We start from the raw sequence: 10517 nt of genomic DNA on the forward strand, positions 1-10517 counted from the left end.
TGCCCGTTCCTCTTTCTTCAAGCAGCTGAACATGTAAGCCTTCCGGTGCAGGCGCAAGAATCCTCTGCTTAGGTTGAGAAAACAGAAACGGTGTTTCAGAAAACCTGAACCAGAGGAAAAATACACCTCATCCTCTCATATACTTTTGGGATCCAGTGTGATTAGTGCTGGGAAGAACTTGACCACTGTTCTTTCTAGAACCAGAAGCTACAGACAAGTCTTTTGATTATGGCTCCTCTCATGTTAGGTTGACTGTATCCTAATTAGCCAGGATACCTAATGTCCTTAGACTCTGGCAGTAACAGATGACATTTTTCTTCTATTTTAGTACTCAGTGTCCAAACCTAAGTTATTTTCCAGGCTGAGAGTTGTATTCAAATTAAAGGTTGCCCAAGGAATCTCCTTTGTGGGTAAAAATCTCAGACGGGAGGACTCTGGGAATAACAACAGTTAAAGAAAAAATAAAAAGGTGGATTATTATGCAGTGTGTTCCATCTCTTGTGAGCATTAACGCTTCTGTGAGGATGATGATCATATGGGAAGTAGCGTGGGTTCCTTCTATCCTTTGGCTTTGTTTCTGGAAAGAAAAAGAGTAACATCCCGAGGAGATGCATCCGGGCTCCCCATAAACAGAGCTTTGAAGAGCAAATTGAGCAGCTTTCATCAATCTCACACAGACCACATCAAAAGCTGCCTGAGGAGAATCACTCACCCGATGTCAGGCAGGGTCAGGCAAGCGTTATCAAACGCTCTTTCAAGATGTTATGAATCAGAATCAGAGAGGAGAGAGAGAAAGAGGTAAAGAGGAGCATCAAAAATAAGACCATGAAAGGAAAGGAGGCAAACCAGACGGAGAATGCAGGGCAGTGGCAAAGATGATGAGGAGGGAAGACGAAGGGAGAGGAAGGGAGACAGGAGGCTAGCAGGATGGACGGCAGGGGACAGCCAACGACGGAGCAGTAAGGGGACAAGCAGTAAGATGGACGGCAGGAGACAGCCAACGACGGAGCAGTAAGGAGAGCGTGGCAGACGGAACCGAAGAAACTCAACAGCTAAAGAGAGACAGAGAAAGGAAAGCTCAGGAGCCAAGTGGAGAGAAACAGCCTTTACACACGGTGGAGGCCGTGCTGGCAGCCATCTGTCCTGAGGACGCGTAGTCTACGCAGACATCTGTGGAAAATTTGCCAGGACAGACCTTTTCCCCCACCTAGAGGAGCAGCATCAAGTCCCACTGAAAGCGAGTGGAATGGAAAACAAAGGAAAAAAGAAACCCTCCAACCTTCTTCCTCTCCAGCTCCTCAAATTATCTTTTATCTGCAATGAAGGGCTCTTTGATCATCCCGGCCGGCTTCACTCAGGCACTGAAAATCAGAGGGAACCGTCATTAGAAACCCAGCCTGATGTCCACCCAAGCCCCCACTGGAGCGATTTCATCTTTCATTACAACAAAGCAAGGGCAGTCATGTATCAGCTCACGCTGTAAACCTGTCTTCTTCAGAGATCAAGTTCGATTTTCCAACTAATTGGAGAGAAACAAATCCATTCCTGGGTCAAACCAAGCAAATTTCCCCTGCTCTGTAAAAGATCTGCTTCTGTCTTAATCAAGAGGACCCTGGAGCCCAGGTGTTCCCGTGAGGAGCTTTGGGGAGCCCAGGGTCAGTGAGAGGGGACTTAGTGTGCAAAAAGGCAGCCTTTGCAACAGGGGGGCAGAGAGGATAAATGAGAGATGGAAGGGCTCTTTCCAAAGCAAATTCTGCTCATTGTTCATGTTCACCCCATAGAGTGAAACTGCATTAAGAAGCAGTGTCCTAGTAGGGTGGGGGGCAGGGATAGTTAGGGAGTTTGGGATTGACATGTACACACTGCTATATTTAAAATAGATAACCAATATAGATCTACTGTATAGCACAGGGAACTCTGCTCAATTCTCTGTAACAACCTAATAGGGAAAAGAATTTGAAAAAAATAGATACGTGCATATGTATAACTGAGTCACTTTGTTGTATACTTGAAATTAACACAACATTGTTAATCAGTTGTACTCCAATAGAAAATTAAAAGTTAAAAAAGAAACGGCCCTAGAGACAGCTTTGCTCCTGGTACTCTGTGCACATTTGTTTAAATAAGGCAGGATATCAAAGGGTGATTTGCTAGTGGCTCCCAATCCTTAACTGCAGGACTTAGACAGGAGCTGAGAGAATAACAGTGCCCAAATTTATGGAGCCAATCATTTTACATGCATCATTTCATTTAATCCCCACAACAAATCTATAAGGTAGACACTCTTATTATGATCCCCATTTTAATGATGAGGAAAGAGGCTCAGAGAGGTTAAATGATTGATCCAAATTTCCAGAGTAAGAATGAAGAGGGGCAGAAATCTGAGCTGCAGCTAAAGCCAGAGCTGGTCTTACATGGCCAAGATCGCTCAAGAGCAGATGGAGACGATGGAAGACCACTATGTCCTTGCCTCCTTGGAGCAGGACATAGCATGGAGAAGATGGGGACCCACAACAGCCTCAGCCTGGTTGGGCAGGATCAGGCTTTTGAATAAGATGATATCTAATAGCCCATACCCGGAGAAGGCAATGGCACCCCACTCCAGTACTCTTGCCTGGAAAATCCCAGGGACGGCGGAGCCTGGTGGGCTGCCGTCTATGGGGTCGCACAGAGTTGGACACGACTGAAGCGACTTAGCAGCAGCAGCAGCAATATCCCATACCAATCTACAATATGAACATATTTTGAACTTGAGGGTAAATGGTGCAGCCACATGCCAAACAGAAGGTAGCATTACTATGGGCTGTAACAAGTGTGGAGAGCTCTCAAAATTCTTCTATTTCCCTTTGTAAAAGCAAAAGACCAGAAAATTATCCATAATTGCAGAGTCATTGGCACTGAATTGCAACATCTCTTACATGGACCAACATGTCTAATGATTCCACAGCATCAGGGGTCCTGAGGTCCTTCTCCTGCACCCAGCTCCACACTGGCATAAGCAGCCCACCGCACACAGCAGTGGAGTCCAGAGCACTGGCTGTGTGGTCAGACAGACATGCGTTCAGGTCTTGTCTCTACCCTTACTACCTTGAGTGACTTTAAACACTTTGTTCAACGTCTCTGAGCCACAGTTTCCTCATCTGTAAAATGGGGGCTATAAATACCTTAGACCCAAGCAATGTTAGGATAAAATTTTAAAAAAAATCCATAACATCTAGAACAATACCTACCATATAATAAGCACTCTTTTTTTAAAAAAAAATAAAAGCTATGATTATTATATTTTCCACCCCTTCATCTTCCTTACTTGAAGCTAAGAGAGGAAGAGGCAGACCAACTGAAACTGCTTATATAAAAGTCATATAGAGTCTGGCTATTCCACCAGAGGCAATAATTATAAAGCTGCTTCAGAGCACAGAGAGTTCCAAGAACGAAATACACATTTGGAACAAGTTCATTAAAAAAAAAATGCTTACTCATAAAAGCCGCTATGGTTATAGCCTGACAAGTGGAAAACACAGTGCCGATAAATAAGATGCCAGCAGTAAACAAGCCAGCCACACCAAGAAGTCGCTCGATTTCTCTCTTCCCACCCTCCGACAGTTTCTTAACCTTTTACGGGATTATAATGACAAGTTCAGGTAGGTTTTATGGGGCTGTTTACCGAGGTCCCCCCAAACTCCAAACAGAGAGAAGAAGCCTTGGACTTCTCTGCCAAATTTCCAGGAATGGAATGAGGCTGCCATGGGGTCCAGACAGCCTGCTCTCACTTCTTGGCCCAGGAGAGTCAGCGCCAAGATTTTCCACCTCTTCAGCCTGTCTAGAGACACCCAAACCCTCAGTGTCTCTGCTCCAGTGCTGCCCCATCACACCTCATTGGTCCATTTCAAGAACTATCTGCTGGCCAGTCTGTACCCTGCTGCCTTGCCCCAGCCCAAGTAAGTCACCTTCCTGGTACTGGAATGAACACTAGATGTGAAGTTAGGAGATTGGGATGACAAGGCAGTACAAGCCACTCAGTAGCTAATCCCTGTCATTGAATTTCTCTGAGCCTCAGTGTTGCTGTCTATAAAATGGGGCTAATATCACCTCCCTCATAATGCTTCTGTGAACCTTCAACATGTTTGTGGTCATGAGCTTCCCCTGTAGAGGGCCTGGTACCTGTGGGAACTGTTACTCCTGTCAGTGACAATGACTAAGCTCCCTGATATCAGAACTCTGTGCTATGAACTTGGGGTGGGACGGCAGGTGGGATGACAATGGAAAATGGGGGTAGAGCCCCCACATACCTGCCCTTGGAACACAAGGGAAATCACTGAGACTTCAAATTGCTTTCAAAGAGCTTCTAGGTACAGATAAGACCTGAGGAAACAGAGCAAAGAGAGCTAGGTGCTGTCAACCACCCCCCCACCCTACGCGCCCACTCCACCCACCCTATTCTTGCCCTACTCTAGCCCCTACAGACTCAGCTAGGCCTTATTCCCTTGCCAAAGAAAAGTCAGTAACCTCAAACAGGAAGCAGGTCGGTGCTTTCACAGGGCCTAGGGCAAAACAAACTCTTGCCAGCATTTTCCAGAAACCATGACAAACCTTCTAAATCCGTATGTAATGAAAGCCAGAATTTCCATCTACTCCTTTCTCACCCAAATCTTACTTAGTTGACTACTGTTTTTCCAGACATTTAAATGAAACCTATGCATCACTAAGTTACACAAATAGCAGTTGATTTAGGCTTTGACAACTTCATTTCTTTTGTAAAAAAAAAAAAAAAAAAAGGTGAGGGGGGACTAAATACTAAATAAAACCTTTTGAGAACCAAATCCTTCTGAAGCAAAATTTCTGGGAGAATTGGCTTTCTGTGTGATGGTGCTTGGAGACAGCATATGGCTGGCTTAAATTTGAATATGCAAACACTAGGCTTTTAGGCTTCCACTCAATTATTCTAAAAATCTAGAAATCATTCTAGAAATTGAATGCTCACTATGGAAAGCATTGTTCTCAGTGCTGAGATCAAGACAGTTGACTCATGATTACTTCCTATTCATCAGAAACACCTGAGTGTGTGTGCTAAGTCCTTTCAGTGGTGTCTGACTTTTTGTGACCCTATGAACCATAGTCCACCAGGCTCCTCTGTCTATGGGATTCTCCAGGCAAGAATACTGAAGTGGGTTGCCATTTCCTCCTACAGGGCATCCTCCCGACCCAAGAATCAAACTTGAGTCTCTTAAGTCTCTTGAATTGGCAGGCAGGTTCTTTACCACTAGCGCCACCTGGGGAGCCCCAGAAATACCTGGGGAGTTTTTAAATAATGCAGATATCTGGGTCTCACCACTAGATAATCTAATTAAATTGAAATAGACTGCCTTTTTATTTCCTACCCACAAGTGAATTTCATGTGCAGTCAAGGTGAATAAACAGAAGCTAATGGGAACCGTGCCTGTGGAAGAGAGACAGGAATCCATGCTGAAAAGGACCAAGAACCAATCATGGCAAGCGAGACTCATTCACCCTACAAAGAGCTACATGTTAGGGACTGTGTTTGGTGCTGAGGATATGAGGGAGCCAAAGAGCTGGCTGCTACCGTCAGGGACTGGACAGAAGAGTGTGACAGGTGCAGTTATTCTGTGTGTGGTTTCTGTGATGAACCTGAGCACAGAAATAGCTCCTGAACCACTCTGGTGAGTTACAGATGTCTTCTCAGAGGAGATGACACCTGAACCATACCCTGACAGATGCGAAAGAGCTAAGCAAACGCAGGGACAGATGTAGAGAACATTGCTAGCTGAGTTAACTACCCCTGCAGAAGTCCCGAGGCAAGAGAAAGTTCATTGAAATATAGGGATCGCAAGAGTGGTGCAGAACAGGGCTGGAGGCAGGGAAGGGGCTGCCTGGGCAGTGAGGAGGATGAAATTCTCACGTTTCAAAGCCTTTGGTCAGTGCTCCCTTGTCCCTGATCCCCATCTCCTAGCACAGGATGTGACACCTGATGAGCTTGTAACAAGCACTCGTTGGAGAAATGAGAACAAGCAGAAGGCTGAGGACAGAGCTCTGGGGGAACACAGACACTTAAAGGCCAACAAAGAGGACACAGTCGGAGAGAGAGAGAGAGAGGAGAAAACAAGATGAGTGGTCCAGAAACCAAGGGAGGACAGTTTCCAGAAACAGAGGACTAGTGTCAAAGGCTGGAGGGAAACAAAGGAAACACATACAAAAGGCCAGCTGTCGGGCAACAGTGAGGTGGTCACTAGAAGTCTGGCAAGAGCCAGGGGAGCTGAGGGAGACACAGGATGGTGGGGGACTCAGGAGGGAGGGCTGGGAAGTAGATTTCTCTATGAGGAGGCTCGATCAGGAAGGGGCAGGGAGTGAAAGCTGTCCAGGGCTAAGAGAAGGTTAGGAGTTTTTCTATTTTTACATGAGTTAGACTTGAAGATTTTTTTTTTTTTTTAACACGTTCAACTGAAAGATCCTCTAGAAAATGTTAACTGTGTGGGGCAGTGTGCTGGGATGAAAAGAGCAAACTTGCCACTTGCTATGTGACTCTGGGAATATTAGGTAACCTCTCCGAGCCTCAGTTCTCATCTGTCAAATAAGGACAAGCATGCTTGACTTGAACAGTTGTTGTAATAAGTGAATAAAAAGTGTCTAGTGATTGGCTCCTGTAAGTTTACAAATTCTTTTTTTTAATCTTTAATAGAAAGAGGAGGTTCACTTAAAAGTTGTTGGGATAGAATGACCTGTATTCTCCTTCTATCTCTCAGGAGTTTTGTGGCCTCTCAGTTCAGTTCAGTTCAGTTCAGTCACTCAGTCATGTCCAACTCTTTGCGACCCCATGAACTGCAGCACACCAGGCCTGCCTGTCCATCACCAAATCCCAGAGTCCACTCAAACCCATGTCCATTGAGTCAGTGATGCCATCCAACCATCTCACCCTCTGTCGTCCCCTTCTCCTCCTGCCCTCAGTCTTTCCCAGCATCAGAGTCTTTTCAAATGAGTCAGCTCTTTGCATCAGGTGGCCAAAATATTGGAGTTTCAGCTTCAGTATCAGTCCTTCCAATGAATATTCAGAACTGATTTCCTTTAGGATGGACTGGTTGGATGTCCTTGCAGTCCAAGGGACTCTCAAGAGTCCTCTCCAATACTACAGTTCAAAAGCATCAATTCTTCAGGGCTCAGCTTTCTTTATAGCCCAACTCTCACATCCATACATGACCACTGGAAAAACCATAGCCTTGACTAGACGGTTAGTCACTAAACACCACAACATCACTTAGGTTTCCTTGATCAGATGGAGACTTGGGTCCCCGCTTTGTGAAGCAGGACTTTTTGATTACTGAGAACAGAACAGCAAAAGACACTTGCAAAAGCTCAATGTGCCATTGACATAATCTGATCACTATCCAGGCAATAAAAAAGGGGAACCTTGAGAAGGGTGACTGATATTTCCTTCAGTTCAGTTCAGTCTCTCAGTCATGTCTGACTCTTTGTGACCCCATGAACTGCAGCACGCCAGGCCTCCCTGTCCATCACCATCTCCTGGAGTCTACTCAAACCCATGTCCATCGTGTCAGTGATGCCACTCAACCATCTCATCCTCTGTCGTCCCCTTCTCCTCCTGCCCCCAATCCTACCCAGCATTAGGGTATTTTCCAGTGAGTCAACTCTTTGCATGAGGTGGCCAAAGTATTGGAGTTTCAGCTTCAACATCAGTTCTTCCAATGAACACCCAAGATTGATCTCCTTTAGGATGGATTGATTGGATCTCCTTGCAGTCCAAGGGACTCTCAAGAGTCTTCTCCAACATCACAGTTCAAAAGCATCAGTTCTGCGGTGCTCAGCTTTCTTCACCGTCCAACTCTCACATCCATACATGACCACTGGAAAAACCATAGCCTTGACTAGACGGACTTTTGTTGGCAAAGTAATGTCTCTGCTTTTAAATATGCTATCTAGGTTGGCCATAACCTTCCTTCCAAGGAGTAAGCGTCTTTTAATTTCATGGCTGCAATCACCATCAGCAGTGATTTTGGAGGCCAAAAAAATAAAGTCTGACACTGATTCCACTGTTTCCCCATCTATTTCCCATGAAGTGATGGGACCAGATGCCATGATCTTAGTTTTCTGAACGTTGAGCTTTAAGCCAACTTTTTCACTCTCCTCTTTCACTTTCATCAAGAGGCTCTTTAGTTCTTCTTCACTTTCTGCCATAATGGTGGTGTCATCTGCATATGTGAGGTTATTTGCCGGAGTCCAGCTCCAGCAGGTCCAGGGGTTCCCTCAGGAAGGACGGCGTCTGCGATACGAATGAGAAGACACAGAGAGTCTTAGCATTTCCAAGTGTCTCCTACTTTATTGTTTTTAAGACAGCTTTTATATTTTTAGTGGTTTATAGAAACAAATGTGAAGTATAGAGTCATACCAATTCAGCTTAAGGGACATACCAATTCAGCTTAAGGGACATACCAATTCAGCTTAATGGGTATATCTTAATGGGCCTATCAATTTAGCTTAATGGGCCAGCAGTTTCCACCCTCATCGAAGCTGTTTACATGTCTTTAGTTACAAAAAGCCTCATTTTGTTTACATCATCTTCTGGCCTGGTGGCCTGCTAACACCTTGTGACTCTCCATTGATAAGGGTTGATCAGTCAGAACACTTTTGTATCTGGCACGTCAGGAAAGAATTCATCAATAGGAAGTTTTAAGATAAAATCTGTTTTTGGTAGTTTACTCTATGCCTTGAGCTTGACAGAAAAGAATGTGGTTCCATAAAGTCAAAGAACAGCAAGCTGAAGTTTAGCTCTAAGTAAGAATCATCAGTTAAATCAACAATTGTCTTATTATTTGTATTAAAGCTAAACTTCTATTTATATAAATCTCTAACTATTATGCTTTCATTATATAGGCTAAATACGTTAAGAGTAAAAACATAGTGAGTAAATATAGATTAAGTAACAGTTTCACAAAGCAATATTTTTTGTATTTCCTAACAAGCCTTTTTTCCTGCAAAGGGTTTTGTGCCCATTCTGTGCGGAGGTTCTCAATGCTGTTTTATTACTAGGGAGCAGTTATGCACATTAGCTCCAAAGGCACAGGTACATTTATTAAACAAACCAACATGTTAGCAAAAGGAATTTAGATCAGCATACTCTATATCCCAGATAATTTTATTTAGGGTGCTACCGTTCAGGGGCCTTATTGATTTGAGGTTTCAGAATGATCTATTTTAGAAGGGAATTAGGAAAGGCCTTTTGCCTAAGTCATAGAAAATAAGAAGAGGTTTATTATAGTAAACATCAGAAAGACAGATATCATCTTTATGGTGAGCGCTGAGGCAGCCTTCCGAGAATCCCTGAGGCCTGAGAAGCCTTGCTCAGATCAGTCCTTTTCCTCATGACCCTGGCATGGGTGGGATCTCGTGAGCTGGCTCCCGGCAGTTATTGATATTTCTCCTGGCAATCTTGATTCCAGCTTGCGTTTCTTCCAGCCCAGCGTTTCTCATGATGTACTCTGCATATAAGTTAAATAAGCAGATATTTCCTTAGGGTCAGGCTAACTCGTGGATTCACTCTTAAAAGCCTTAAGACTTTAGGGAAGCTGAACACAGAGATTCTATATCTTGATCTCCAAAAGAATTAAAATGTTTTTTAAGCATATGAAGTTCTCTGAGTGTAGTAAATGTCAATAAATGTTACTTTCTTGTCTCTTGATCTGGAATTTCTAAAAACATCACGTCTTCCATCTCCATGGGGTAGTCTGGGTGGAATTTAACTTGGTTACAAAGGAAAGACAAGAAAATTCAAATTCAGGTTTATGCAATGATCGCTAGAAGGCTCAAAAAAGAAAGGCAAGCTTCCTCTAAACTAAGCTGCTGCTGGGGACCCTCCATGGTGATATTTTTAGCCTTAACAACTAAAATCTTCATTCTACCAACCCTTGCCCCAAATCAGCACCTTGATCAGAACATAACAGTCAGTCTTTCTGATTTGACTGCAGTTTCCTTAAATCTTTAATAAGTTTTAGTCATCCTTTCTCTCTCCAGCTTCAGGTTCAGTATGTGCTCCACCTTTCAGAGTCACCCTGCAGTGGTGTTGTGTAGACCTGGGCTCCAGTCTCTGTAGTATTTCAAGCAGTTGCTGTCGACAGAGTGATTCAGTCTCAACAGTAAGCTGTGGTTTCTTCATCTGTAAAATGGAGACACTTGCGACTTGCAGAGGTAGGAGGGAGGGACAGAGTGAGGGTCTCTAAGGAGCTGACCCAGTGACTAGTCACGTCGTAGGAGATCAACACATCTCGGGAGCTCGTATTATTGTAAGAATAGAAGCCCCCATATATACGACCGTGTGTCAAAAAGATGACCAGTGGGAAGCTGCTGTATGTAGCCCAGGGAGCTTAGCTCAGTCCTCTGTGGTGACTTAAAGGGGTGGGATGCGGGACGTGGGAGGGAGATTCAAGAGGGAGGGGATGTATGTATACATATAGCTGGTTCACTTTGCTAACACTTTGTGTTAGCAGAAACTA

Source organism: Giraffa tippelskirchi, chromosome 5, assembly GCF_054371585.1.
Source record: "Giraffa tippelskirchi isolate mGirTip1 chromosome 5, T2T-mGirTip1v1.2.pri, whole genome shotgun sequence".
Classification (NCBI taxonomy): domain Eukaryota; kingdom Metazoa; phylum Chordata; class Mammalia; order Artiodactyla; family Giraffidae; genus Giraffa; species Giraffa tippelskirchi.